Source organism: Heterodontus francisci, chromosome 17, assembly GCF_036365525.1.
Source record: "Heterodontus francisci isolate sHetFra1 chromosome 17, sHetFra1.hap1, whole genome shotgun sequence".
In the NCBI taxonomy this organism is placed as follows: Eukaryota; Metazoa; Chordata; class Chondrichthyes; order Heterodontiformes; family Heterodontidae; genus Heterodontus; species Heterodontus francisci.
The window spans coordinates 46,763,402-46,777,447 of record NC_090387.1 but is presented as its reverse complement, the minus strand read 5'-3'; the positions used below and the strand labels follow the sequence as shown (position 1 = coordinate 46,777,447).

The window sequence follows — 14,046 nt, the reverse complement described above, 5'->3', positions numbered from 1 at the left end:
CCTTTAAATCAACAAATGAACTGTTAAATTAGAAAAGCTAAATTCTTAAACACTGCTCGATATAAACAACATTTAAAGAAAAAAATTAGAAAAAATTAAAAAAATTTTGCGCACCTGCTGGACGTGTAACGTTCCATGGTTGCTTGAAGTCCTCACAGCCGTCCGATGGGGTAAAAAGGTTCTTCAACAGTAGGACAGTCTGTAGACTGATTCAGAAGTCGAAATTGTTGCTCCTTCTTTCGCAATGAATTTCAACAATTAATAACTTGCAAACACTTTTTAATGAATCAATTTGGCTTTAGAATTTTTTGAGGGATAAAAGATTGTCTAACATCACTTCCTTCAGTTTAAATTATCAGAGATCTCGGTTTTGGCTTGACTTTTCGGAATTTTGAGAGCGACTAATAAATAAACAGACTAAATTCTCTTCCTTCAGTTTAAATGGTCTGTTTCTCCTTTCAGGTGCTAACACACAGCTCTCTGTCTGTTTCTCTGGGTTGGAACAGTCTGTCTCCACTATAAGCCAGTTCAAAATTAAATTGTAACAATGTATCTCTCGATCTCTGGTCCTGAAAGGCTATATCCCAGGCAACGAGAATGCACTCTTTGACTCAGTCTTTAGAGCTTGCTGCCTTAAAGCAGTACTGCTCCCTTTCCAGCCTTAAAGGCACACAGCATTCTTCCCAGAAAAAAATCTGCAGGATCATCATGAAATAGGCAGTGTATCTCAAGCTTTACTTTCATGTTGTCATACAGAGATTGAACTAGCTGATTCTAATCATAACTATTACATCGTGTGTTCATCTTATTCGGAAATAAAGTTGCTTAATGATTCAAACCCAACCTTACCTCATCCAGTGTTCTTTGGTCCAACTTCACAGAGATTGCAGAATTACAAATGCAAAATACAAGAGCAGGTTCATTATTACACTCTCAGGTCCTGCTATTGTGCAAGTAAATATTGTTCAGTCTAACTCAACTCCTATAAACATAGGACCCTTTAGACTGCTTAGAGAAATATGTGAAGGTGTCTCTGCCAGACCCAAATTCGTAACATACTAAATTCCAGGAATTAACTTCCTAACTCTTCTCTGAGCTGCATCATTGCTTGATATGGTATTAAAACCTTGCCCATTGAATTCAAATTACTTTTCTTATTCACTGGAATTTTGCAGCTCATTAATTATTTTAGCTTTGGTGATGCAGAATAAGTGCTTACACACAAAAAGTGCAATCTAAATTACTTGAACCCCTTAAGTACCTACTGTCCTCTTTCCATCACAGCCTATTTCTTCACTCATCTCCTAAAACTGATTTTTTATGTTCAGGCAAGGTGCCAACAGCCCTCTAGGTTCTTGCTCATGTATGAGCCAATACAGCAAATGTTAACGGGGACTTAATTTTGGCAGAGGTGGGAAGGTGGCAGGGTCCCCACCCCCCTACTGCCACCATCCCACCTGATAATATGCTCTCCCCACCTCCAAACTCACTGTGGGGGAAGAGCATAAAATTCGCCCCAATAATACAATCCTCAGTACACATAACACTGTACATAGAATTAAAGAAATTTGCAGCATAGGAAGCCATTCAGTCTGTCGTGCCAGTGCTGGTTCTTTGAAAGAGCAGTCATGATTAGTCCCACATCCCCACTTTTTGTTTGTAACCCTGTAAGTTCTCCATCCTTCAGTATTTGTCCTACTCTCTTTTAAAATGATTTATGGAACCAGCTTCCTTCTTTTTGGGTAGTGAGTGCCAAATCCCAACAACACTCTGACTGAAAAAGTATCTCTCGTCTTCCCTCTAGATCCTCTGCCAATGGTTTTAAATTTATAGCCTCTAGTTATTGACCCATTCACCAGAAGGAATAGTTTTTCTCTATCTACTCTATCAGGACCCCTCATCATTTTGAAACCCTCTATTTGGTTGCCTCCTAATTTTCTCTGTTCCAAGGAGAACAGTGCTAACTTTTCCAGTCTCTCCTCATAACGGAAGTCCCTCATTCCTGTTAACATTGTGGCAAACCTCCTCTATATCCTCTCTAAGGCCTTTACATCTTTCCTGAAGTGCGGTGTCCAGAAATGTGCAATGGCTGCCAGCACTTTGCAGTATGAGACACAGAAGCCTGAGGCCTATAAACTGCCTGAGGCCTATAAACTCCCTGATGCACTCAATGCTCAGTAATCAGAAGCAGCTCAAGTACTTGGTGCCTATGCACAGTGCCATGCAGGCCCCCACCTGCCAAGAATGAGACACATTAATTTCGCCACATGAACGTTGATTTTTTAAACTGTTACTGGAGTAAAGAAAACTCTTGCTTTTAAAAAGAAAACATCAAACCCTTGACTGGAAAGACATTTGCATGGTAACAGACAGTACTTGGAAAGGACAAAGGGGCCACTCCCTGCTCCAATTTAATCCACAATGGACTTTTGATTACCAGACGGTGAAGGTGGAAAAGCTTGCATTCCAGGTTGACTGCTAAGATGCTCCCAGTACACAGAAGAGACCTGGTCAAACCAGTCAGTCACATGCTGGCCAACTAGGGGAGTTTTAAATTGGAGAAACAGTGTTTGAAGACAGAAAGCTGTTTGCTCCTGGACTGACAAGACCTCTCGTGGCTGGCTTGCCACCGCCTCTCCTGTCTGCTCTCATCTCTCTCACCAGCTTTGGAGACCATTGAAGACAATATCAACCCCAAGAGAGAAAAGTCTACTACAGTGAACAAGGTTTAAGAAGAACACTGAGCCCGAACGAAAAGCAAGATCTCCCTACAAGCAGGGACTCAACAGCAAGCTTGAAGCACGGTAACAAACCCCCTTCAGAAATTGTCTCAAACTTTCTCACTTTATTGTTTTCTTCTGCTCTTTTCTGTCCCTATTTGCATGTGTGTATCGCGTGTGGACACTGGCGTGGGTGCGGCAGCGGCGTATATCTGTAGGCGTTAACTGAATTAGAGTTTAAGTTTTAATAAATTTCACTTTTCTACTTTAAACCTAAGAAAGCCTATTTGTGCACATTTCTTTGCCTTATAATTGGAAAGCAGTGAACAAGGTGCACCAAGGGGGAGCTAAAAACACAGTGTTTTAAAAATAAAACCCTGTTACAATAAGACCAGGTGAAGGCTGAGAAAGACCCTTAGACACCTTACTCACCTGGTTGTAACAACAGTTACATGCTAGACTCATTAAAATCTTAATTTTGTTGTAGGCTGAGAAAGACCTTTAGACACCTTACTCACCTGGTTGTAACAACAGTTACATGCTAGACTCATTAAAATCTTAATTTTGTTGCAAATTAAGGGAGGTCCCCATAATGTGACTGGAGTACTGAATCGGCTAAGTGCCCATATAAAAACAGAAAGCCCCTTTGTCTTCAGTTGAGTTCTTGTTTTGAAAGGTACATTGTTGTTATTGGCATATCTGTAATCAGTGCTGTTGTTGGAAAAAGATAATACAATTTCTTGCAGCCTTCCTGGGAGTGCTGTGCCTGTTTCTCAAGTTATTGTGCTGAATTGTGAAAGAGCTTTGGGTATCCCTCTGGGTATATCTCCCTATTTAAAGGTTCTGTAACTGGTGGAGGATCTTAGAGAAGACATGCCACAAATAGGTGTGATTGCATCTTAGGTATTCAGTTAAGACTCGGCCTTACATCACCATTGATGTGTATAGGGTCATGCTATTGCTCCTGCCCACAGATGAAGATACTTCATGCCGAGACTAAGATTCCCAAAGGAGGCCATAACAAAATTGTGCAGCCTGAACTGGGCAACGCTTCTGAGCTAAAGACAGCCCCCCCTGTGGCTCTGAAGGTTACGGCTGTGTTGTACGGCAGAATTTGTTTTCCCCCAAACAACCACGGAATATCTATCACATCTCCCAAACTTCAGTGCACAGTTGCATCATGCAGGTCACTCACAAGCATTTGTCAGGGCCAGTGAATGCGCAGTTTCCCTTTGGAAAGCAACAAGCAGCAGGAAAGAGTACTCCACCTCTATTAGGTTCCCAAGAGCAGAGCGTGTAACAGAATATGCTACTTTGGCCATATGTAGCCTTACCCCAAATATTACTATCTTCATGAACATAAATGGATACCATTCCGTGAATGTACAGCTGGGCTGTGGCCAAAGCAACTATCCGAGAAAATAAATGCAGCCATGGTTGGCAACACTAAAGACCAAGATCTGAAGGAAGGTAGAGCAAGGTGCATACTTACACCACAGCCTAAAAACACACATCATTATCATCTTCAAGCAATGATTTGGATGTTTTCACAGAACAGGTGTGTTACAGTTCAGCCCAGTTTAATTCTCAAAAAATATTGTAACCTCCTGTCTTATGTGCAACTTTGCCCCACAAAGATGCATAGCCATGCAGCAGGCAACAATAACCATCGGAAGATGATGAACTTAACCACAAGACCAAGACTTTCATGTTCAGCAAACAGTTTAATCAGCAGGAGTAATCAGGCAGGGTTAAATCAACAATAACAACAACTATTTGCATTTATACAGCATGTTTAACGTAATAAAATATTCCAAGGCACCAAGCAACGTAAGGAGGTATTAGCGCAAATGACCAAAAACTTGGTCAAAGAGGTTTCAAAGAGCGTCTTAAAGGGGAAGGTGAGGTTGAAAGGTGAAGAGAAGGAGGGAATTCCAGAGCTTAGGGCCTCAGCAGTTGAAGGCACGACTGCCAATGGTGGAATAATTAAAATTGGTGATGCACAAGAGGCTAGAATTAGAGGAGTGTAGAGGAATTCAGAGGAGTGTAGAGGAATTCAGAGGATTGTAGCACAAGAGGCTAGAATTAGAGGAGTGTAGAGGAATTCAGAGGAGTGTAGAGGAATTCAGAGGATTGTAGGACTGATGGTGGTTACAAAGTTAGGGAGCGGTGAGGCCATGGAGGGATTTGGAAACAAGGATGAGAATTTTAACCTCGAGGCGTTGCTCAACTGGGAGCCAATGTAGCTAAGCGAGCACAGAGGTGATGTACGAATGGGAATTGGTGCGAATTCGGATACGGAGAGCTGAGTTTTGGATGAGCTCAAGTTTATGGAGGGTGGAAGATTAGAGGCTGGCCATGAGTACATTGGAATAGTCAGGTCTAGAGGTAACAAAGGCAACAGATAAGCAGAGGCAAGGATGAAGTCGGGCAATGTTACAGAGGTGTAAGTATGCAGTCTTAGTGATGGGGTGAATATGTGGTTGAAATCTCATCTTGGGGTCAAATACAACACCAAGGTTGCGAACAGTTTGGGTCAGCCTCAGATAGTTACCAAGGAGCGGGATGGAGTCGGTGGCTAAGGAACGGAGTTTGTGGCGGGGATTGATGACAATGGCTTCACCTTTCCCAATATTTTGCTGCAGGAAATTTCTGTTCATCCGTTAGGGATGTTGAACAAGCAGCCTGATAATTTAGAAGCAGTGAATGCATCAACTAGACCTAGTCGTACACCAAGAGCCATGAATGCCACATCATTTTCTTGAACAATCTTAACCTGCCTCACCAAAAGAACTGTCAGAGCACATTACAGTATCCAACTTTTACCAACTGTAGCAGTATTTTGTTACAGTGGCTGCCCTCAGTAAAATGCATGATGTGTGCCTTCTGCTTCCTAACCATATTCTCCTTCTAAATGGTTCCTTATGAAGAGGAAGTAAGGTGGATTGGCTGCTGTGTGTCAATTTCTGTGTTGTGGGATGGATGTGGTCCATTCCTCTTCGTCTTAGGTGAAGACGTGGTGCTGCAACTGCAGGTGCCACAAATATCGCTGCATTGGCTGCTTAGGCTTGCACTCTATCTGGCATATGTGGAGTCATTTGAGCAGGGCAGTTGGGTGATACAGATGTGACATCACTCTGAAAGACATCAGTATCATTTATGTCAGGTTCTGTCATACCTCAGATGTAAGGGATGCAGACTTGAGCAGATATGGCAGACAACAGGTTTAGCCATTCACTGCCAGACCTGGCTGGACCACATAATGCACATCGGGCCCTACTCTCATCTGTTAAAAAAGCTCACATTCCAGGATCCTCCTGGCTTCTTTTCTCTACTGCAAACCGTGTTCTTAAAACCCTCTCCCCTGTCTCCACCATCCATCCCCTCCAGCAACAATAGTGAGGAGCTGAAGGACTTTTTTGGACGAAGATTGAGACCATCCAATCAGCTACCTCTGCTGCTTCCCTCCCTTTCACTAGCCCATCCTGCCAAATTTCCTCTAAAGGTCCCCGGTGCCCTAGTCCTGAACTCACATCTTTCTCTAGTTTCTCTCCTATCTCCCCTCATGCTCTCTCGAGCTCATCTTGTCCATAAGACTCACCTCCTGCTCCCGTGACCATGTTCCCACTAAACTGCTGACCATCCTGCTTCCCTTCCTGGTCCCGTTAGTTGATATTGTTAACGGTTTTCTCTCTTCAGTTTCTGTCCCCCTCTCCTTTAAATCTGCTGTCATTATCCCCTCCTCAAAAAAATAACCCTTAACCCCACTGTCCTTGCAAACTACCAACCCATTTCCAACCTCCTTTTCCTCTCCAAAGTCCTTGACTGTATTGTCGCCTCCCAAATCCCAGCCCATCTTTCCCGGAACTCCATGTTTGAATCTCTCCAATCAGATTTCCGGCCCTGCCACAGTACCGAAACTGCTCTTGTCAATGTCACAAATGTCATCATACGTAACTGTGACAAAGATCAACTATCCCTCGTCACCATTTTCAGCCTGTCTGCAGCCTTTGACACAGTTGATCACACCATCCTCCTCCAATGCCATTCCACTGTTGTCGAGTTGGGTGAGACTGCACTTGCCTGGTCTGTCTGTCTGTCTAACAATCTATCTATCTAATCGTAGCCACAGTATCACTTGCAACGGTTTCTCTTCCTGCTCCTGCACGGTTACCTCTGTTGACCCCAAATCCCTATCCTTGGCCCCCTCCCATTTCTCACCTATATGCTGACCCTTGGCGGTATCGTCTGAAAACACAGGTTTAGTTTTCATATGTATGCTGACAACGCTCAGGTCTACTTCATCACCAGCTATCCTGACTCCTCCACTGTTGCTAAATTATCAGACTACTTGTTTAGTACTGGATGAGCAGAAATTTCCTCAAATTAAATATTGTGAAGACTGACGCCATTGTCTTTGGTACCCGCTACAAACTCTGTTCCCTAGCGACCAATTCTATCCCTCTCCCTGGCAACTGGCCGAGGCTGAACTAGGCAGTTTGCAATCTTGGTTTCATATTTAACCTTGAGATGAGCAACTGACCACATATTTACGCCATTGCTAAGATCACTCATTTCCACCTCTGTAACATCGCCCAACTCCACCTCTGCCTCAGCTTATCTGCTTCTGAAACCCTCATCTATGCCCTTGTTACTTCTAGACTTGACTATTTAAACCCTCTTCTGGTATACATCCTACATTCTATCCTCCATAAACTTGAGATCATGCAAAACGCTGCTGACCGTATCCTTACTCATACCAAGTCCCGTTCACCTACCACCCCTGTGCTCGTTGACCTACATTAGCTCCTGGTCAAGCAATGCCTCAATTCTAAAATTTTCATCCTTGTTTTCAAGTCCTTCCACTGCCGCGCCACTCGTATCTCTCTAATCCCCTTCAGCTCCACAATTCTCTGAGATTAGATTAGATTAGATTAGAGATACAGCACTGAAACAGGCCCTTCGGCCCACCGAGTCTGTGCCGACCATCAACCACCCATTTATACTAATCCTACACTAATCCCATATTCCTACCAAACATCCCCACCTGTCCCTATATTTCCCTACCACCTACCTATACTAGTGACAATTTATAATGGCCAATTTACCTATCAACCTGCAAGTCTTTTGGCTTGATATCTGTGCTCATCTAATTCTGGCCTCTTCAGTATCCGATTTTAATTGTTCCACCACTGGTGTCAAGTGCCTTCAGCTGCCTAGGCCCTATGCCTGGGAATTCCCTCGCTAAACATCACCACGTCTCTACCTCTCTTTCCTCTTTTAAGGCACTCCTTAAAAACGCGCTCTTTGACCAAACTTTGACCAACTGTCCTAATATCGCCTTATGTGGCTCGGTGTCAAATTTTGTTTATTAATGCTCCGGTGAAGTGCCTTGCTGCGTTTTATTATGAAAGAGTTATAGAAGTAAAAGTTGTTGTTGAAATGAACAGGTTCAATCACAGCATACTGCATCGCCCACTGTTACAATGACAAACGCCATCACAGATACAACCATTGTCAGGGAGTCAGTAATTAAGATGCAAGAAGGTAGGCTAGCAGAGGCAAGATCGAGGAATTATGCCAGAGCAGTTGATAGAAACCTATGGTTTGCACTATGAAAAATCAAGTTAAATGTGAATAGCCTCCCTCATCTGTACTTATATTTTATGAATATTGCAGCTTGCGCCATTTTCATCCATAACTGAGAGCTGGAAAATTGTGTAGACCATGAATTAGGCCTGATGACATCAATGCCTGAATTTCTGATAGGTATTCTCAAGCCGTGAAACTTTGCCTTAGGACTACAAAATTGTAAAATTTATCTCATATCCTACTGAAAAGCAGATGTGGGATCTTTTTCTCCAGAGAAACCTACTGTCAGAGAATTATTAATTTAGTTACTCTCAGCTTTTGCAGAATATGCATCTAATGTTTACTGCGTACTATCTATTGAAAAGAAATTAATAATATGCATTTTACAGTGTGTCATTACAACAAAAGCATCTCAAAAAAAATGAATGATTAATTTCCTACTACAACTGTACAGGATGTTGGTAAGACCACACCTAGAGTACTGCGTACAGTTTTGGTCTCCTTATTTAAGGAGAGATATACTTGCATAGGAGGCAATTCAGAGAAGATTCACTAGATTGATTCCTGGGATGAGAGGGTTGCCTTATGAGAAAAGGTTGAGCTTGTTGGGCCTTTTATCATTGGAGTTCAGAAGAATGAGAGGTGATCTTACTGAAACATATAAGGTTCTGAGGGGGCTTGACAGGGTAGATACTGAGAGGATGTTTCCCCTCGTTGTGGAATCTAGAACTAGGGGGGCACAGTTTCAAAATAACAGGTCTCCCATTTAAGACAGAGATGAGGAGGAATTTCTTCTCACAGAGGGTTGTTAATCTTTGGAATTCTTTACCCCAGAGAACAGTGGAGGCTGGGTCATTGAATATATTCAAGGCTGAGCGAGACAGATTTTCCATCTACAAGGGAGTCAAGGGTTATGGGGAGCGGGCAGGAAAGTGGAATTAAGGCCAAAAACAGATCAGCCAAGATCATATTGAATGGTGAAGCAGGCTCGAGGGGCTAAATGACCTACTCCTGCTCCAATTTCTTATGTTCTTATGTAGTGTGCAGCGACTGTTATGGAGACATAGGTACATAGGACATTGGAACATAGAAACAGGCCCATTGAGCCTGCCCCACCATTCAATACGATCATGGCTGATCATCCACTTCAATGCCTTTTCCCCCCACTATCCTCATATCCCCTTATGTCATTTGTATTTAGAAATCTGTCAATCTCTGCTTTAAACATACTCAATGACTGGGCTTCCACAGCCCTCTAGGGTAGAGAATTCCAAAGATTCACAACGCTCTGAGTAGAGAAATTTCTCCTCATCTCTGTCCTAAGTGGCTTCCCCCTTATTTTGAAATTGTGTCCCCTGGTTCTAGACTCCCCAACCAGGGGGAATATCTTAGCTGCATTTACCCTGTCTATCCCTTTAAGTATTTTGTATGTTTCAATGAGATCTCCTCTCATTCTTCGAAACTCGAGAGAATACAGACTCAGTCTCCCCAATCTCTCTTCATAGGACAGTCCCGCCATCCCGGGAACAAGTCTGATGAACCTTCATTGCACTCCCTCTATGGCAATAATATCCTTCCCAAGGTAAGGGGACCAAAACTGCACACAGTACTCCAAACTATATTCGTTATGTTCATGGTAACTACACTATTTCGGGTCAAATATTGGGTCAAAAGTAGAATGGTTGATATTACTAATGTGTATGTTTAAAATTCTTTTGGCGCTAATTTAACAAAAGCATTAACTTGTTTATTTTAATACTACACAATAAGATTTCAATTCCTGTTGCTTAAATAAACCAAAAGTAAAACTGTTAGCCCCCAAAATGGTGAACCATTGCTGACCTCTTCAATTATTCTGCGTCGTGAGCATGAACTACTTTATGTCAGCAGGATAATTAAAAGTACAAATGCTCCATCCTGGCTATTTTATGGTGACAGGGACATATCTGCCAGACTGGGCTGGCGGCAGGTGGTGAGCAAACCAACAAAAGGGAAAAACCTACTTGACCTCGCCCTCACACATCTACCTGTCATAGATGCATCCGTCCGTATTGATGGAAGTGACCAAGGCACTATCCTTGTGGAGACCAAGTCCCATCTTCACACTTAGTATACCCTCCATCGTGTTTTGTGGCACTACCACTGTGCTAAATGGGATAGATTCAGAACAGATCTAGCTGTTCAAAACTGGGCATACATGAAAGGCTGTGGACCATCAGCAGCAGCAGAACTGTATTCAACCACAGTCAGTAACCTCATGGCCCAGCATATCCCTCACTCTACCATTACCATCAAGCCAGGGAATCAACCATGGTTGAATGAGGAGTGCAGGCAAGCATGCCAGGAGCAGCATAAGGCATACCTAAAAATGAGGTGCCAACCTGGTGAACCTACAACATATGACTACGTGCATGCTTAATAGCAAAAGCAGCATGCGATAGACAGATCTAAGCGATCCCACTACCACATCCAGTTGTGAACAGGACGAAGAGGCTCCACAAAATCCCCATCCTTAATGATGGAGCAGCCTAGTACATCAGTGCAAAAGACAAGGCTGAAGCATTTGCAACCATCTGAGTGGATGAACCATCTCGGCCTCCTCCTGTGGTCCCCAGCATCACAGGTACCAGTCTTCAGCTAATTTGATTCACACCACATGACATCAAGAAACAGCTGAATACACAGAATACAGCAAAGGCTATGGGCCCCGACAACATCCCAGCTGTAGTACTGAACACTTGTGTTCCAGAACTAGTCGCACCCTAGCCAAGCTGTTCCAGTACAGCTACAACACTGGCATCTACCCTACAATGTGGAAAATTGCCCCAGTATGTCCTGTCCACAAAAAGCAGGGCAAATCCAATCTGGCCAATTACCGCGCCATCAGTCTACTCTCAATTATTAGCCAAGTGATGGACAGTGCTATCAAGCAGCACTTACTGAACAATAAACTCCTCACCAATGCTCAATTTGGGTTCTGCCAGTGCCACTCGGCTCCAGATCTCATTACAGCCTTGGTCCAAACATGGACAACAGAGCTAAATTCAGGAGGTAAGGTGAGAATGACTACCATTGACATCAAGGCAGCATTTGACGAAGTGTGGTATCAAGGAGCCTTGGCAAAATTGAAGTCAATGGGAATTGGGGAAAAGCTCTCCACTGGCTGGAGTCATACCTACCGCAAAGGAAGGTGGTTGTAGTTGTTGGAGGCCAATCATCTCAGCCTCAGGACATCATTGCAGGAGTTCCTTAGGGTAGTGTCCTAGGCCCAACCATCTTCAGCTGCTTCATCAATGACCTTCCCTCCAAGAGGCCAGAAGTGGAGATGTTTGCTGATGATTGCACAGTGTTCAATACCATTCACAACTCCTCAGATAATTAAGAGCAAAATACTGCGAATGCTGGAACTCTGAAATGAGAACAGAATGTGCCAGAAATACTCAGCAGGTCTAGCAGCATCTGTGTAGACAGAAACAGAGTTAATGTTTCAGGTCTGTGACCCTTCATCAAAAGTTAGAAATGTAACAGTCTTTGAGCAAGTGAAAGGGGAGAGGGGAAGAAGAACAAGAAGGAAGGACAAGAAGGATAGGATGGATTGGAGAGAGATTAAATGATAGGGATTTCACAGAACAGAATGCAAATTGAATGCTAAATAGTTGTAGCGAAAGACAAAGCACGAGTCCAGAGAGAGTGCCAACGACAAAATAATGAACAGCTCTGTACAAAAGCAAAAACATGAAAAATAAGTTTAAGACCAGTATATGGTTAAAAATAATTTTAAAAGAAAATGTATATATATAAAAAAATAAAAATAATAAACAAAAAGTAATGGGGCTTGTGGTCAGAAATTATTGAACTCAATATTGAGTCCAGAAGGCTTTAGAGTGCCTAATCAGAAGGCGTGGTGCTGTTCCTTGAGCTTGTGTTGATGCTCATGGGAACACTGCAGCAGGCCAAGGACAGGAACGTGGGCATGAGGACAAGGTGGTGAATTAAAATGGCAAGCAACCGAAAGTTCGGTATTATGTTTACTGACCGAGCAGAGGTGTTCTGCAAAGCAATCACCCAATCTGCGCTTGGTCTCCCCAGTATAGAGGAGACCACATTGTGAGCAGTGAATACAGTATACTAAATTGAAAGAAGTACAAGTAAATCGCTGCTGCACCTGGAAGGAGTGTTTGGGGCCATGGATGTTGAACGTTGAGGAGAGAGGAGGTAAAAGGGCAGGTTGTAGACCTCCTGTGATTGCATGGGAAGGTGCCGTGGGAAAGGAACAAGGTGTCAGGGATAATGGAGGAGTGAACCAGGGTGTCGCGGAGGGAACAGTCCCTTCGGAATGCTGACAGGGGAGGGGAGGGGAAGATGTGTTTGGTGGTGGCATCATGTTGGAAGTGGCGGAAATGGCGGAGTATGATCCTTTGGATGTGGAGGCTGGTGGGGAGAAACGTGAGGACAAGGGGAACCCTGTCGCAGTTCTGGGAGGAAGGGGAAGGGGTGAGGACAGAAGTGCGGGAAATGGGTCAGACATGGTCGAGGGCCTTGTCAACCACAGTGCAGGGGAATCTTCGGTTAAGGAAAAAGGAAAACATATCAGAGGCATTGTTGCAGATGGTTGCATCATCAGACCAGATGCTTCAGATACAGAGAAACTGGAGGAATGGAATGGAGTTCTTACAGTGGGCAGGGTGTGAAGAAGTGTAGTCAAAGTAGCCGTGGGAGTCAGTAGGCTTATAATAAATACTAGTGGACAGCCTATCCCCGGAGATAGAGACAGAGAAGTTGAGGAAGGGAAGGGAACTGTCAGAGATGGACCATGTGAAGGTGAGAGAAGAATGGAAATTGGAAGCAAAGTTGATGAAATTTTCCAGTTTGAGGTGAGAGCGGGAAGCGGTACCAATACAATCATCAATGATGCAGACATGAATTACATTTTCTGTCATCACCACTATAGCAACATCGGGCACTAATAATACCAGCATGTTACAGGTATCTTATTAATAACCTGAATGAATGACCTGCTTTCCATATGTTCAAACAGACGTCTTTTGTTATTACTACAGTACATGCATGAACTTGAGAAGGGTTACAGCAAAACAAAAGCAAATATATGTAACTATCTCTGAAGAATGCAAAGCTCATACTGTTTCAAAGATACTGAAAAACTGCATGCACTGAATGCAAACAACACATATTCTTAAAGGGCCATCTACATTTTTGGTAAGTTTAATGAACTGGGATAAAAAAGACAATGGCAATTAATTGCAACACTGTGTTGCTGCTTACCAATATCAGATGTCATAACTCTTAATGCATGGTTCTCAAACCTTACACAAAGATTTTTTTTACCACCAAACTGTATTGCAGGCATCCAGCCAATGAATCAAGGGATAATATTGAAAATAAATGTTCATTTTTGAATACAAATGTCACGTGGTTAAAAATTGCTGAATATTGTAAGAATATCTTGGGGTCCATGTCCATAGATCGCTCAAAGTTGCCACCCAAGTTGATAGGGTTGGTAAGAAGGCGTATGGTGTGTTGGCTTTCATTAACAGGGGGATTGAGTTTAAGAGCCGCGAGGTTATGCTGCAGCTCTATAAGGCCCTGGTTCGACCACACTTGGAATATTGTGTTCAGTTCTGGTCGCCTCATTATAGGAAGGATGTGGAAGCTTTAGAGAGGGTGCAGAGGAGATTTACCAGGATGCTGCCTGGACTGGAGGGCATGTCTTACG

The 14,046-nt window shown here is 43.2% G+C and overlaps 1 long non-coding RNA gene across 4 annotated transcripts in view; it reads right to left on the bottom strand.

The window, feature by feature from the left end:
- The window catches only part of LOC137378899 (uncharacterized), a 32,071-nt gene that overhangs the window by 14,787 nt on the left and 3,238 nt on the right, over positions 1-14,046 (bottom strand). For 2 of the 4 annotated variants that reach the window (XR_010976706.1, XR_010976704.1), the window contains exon 2: positions 115-236. This is a non-coding gene — a long non-coding RNA (uncharacterized lncRNA). The remainder of the gene's footprint in view (positions 1-114; positions 237-14,046) is intronic. The other 2 variants (XR_010976707.1, XR_010976705.1) reach the window with 2 other exon arrangements.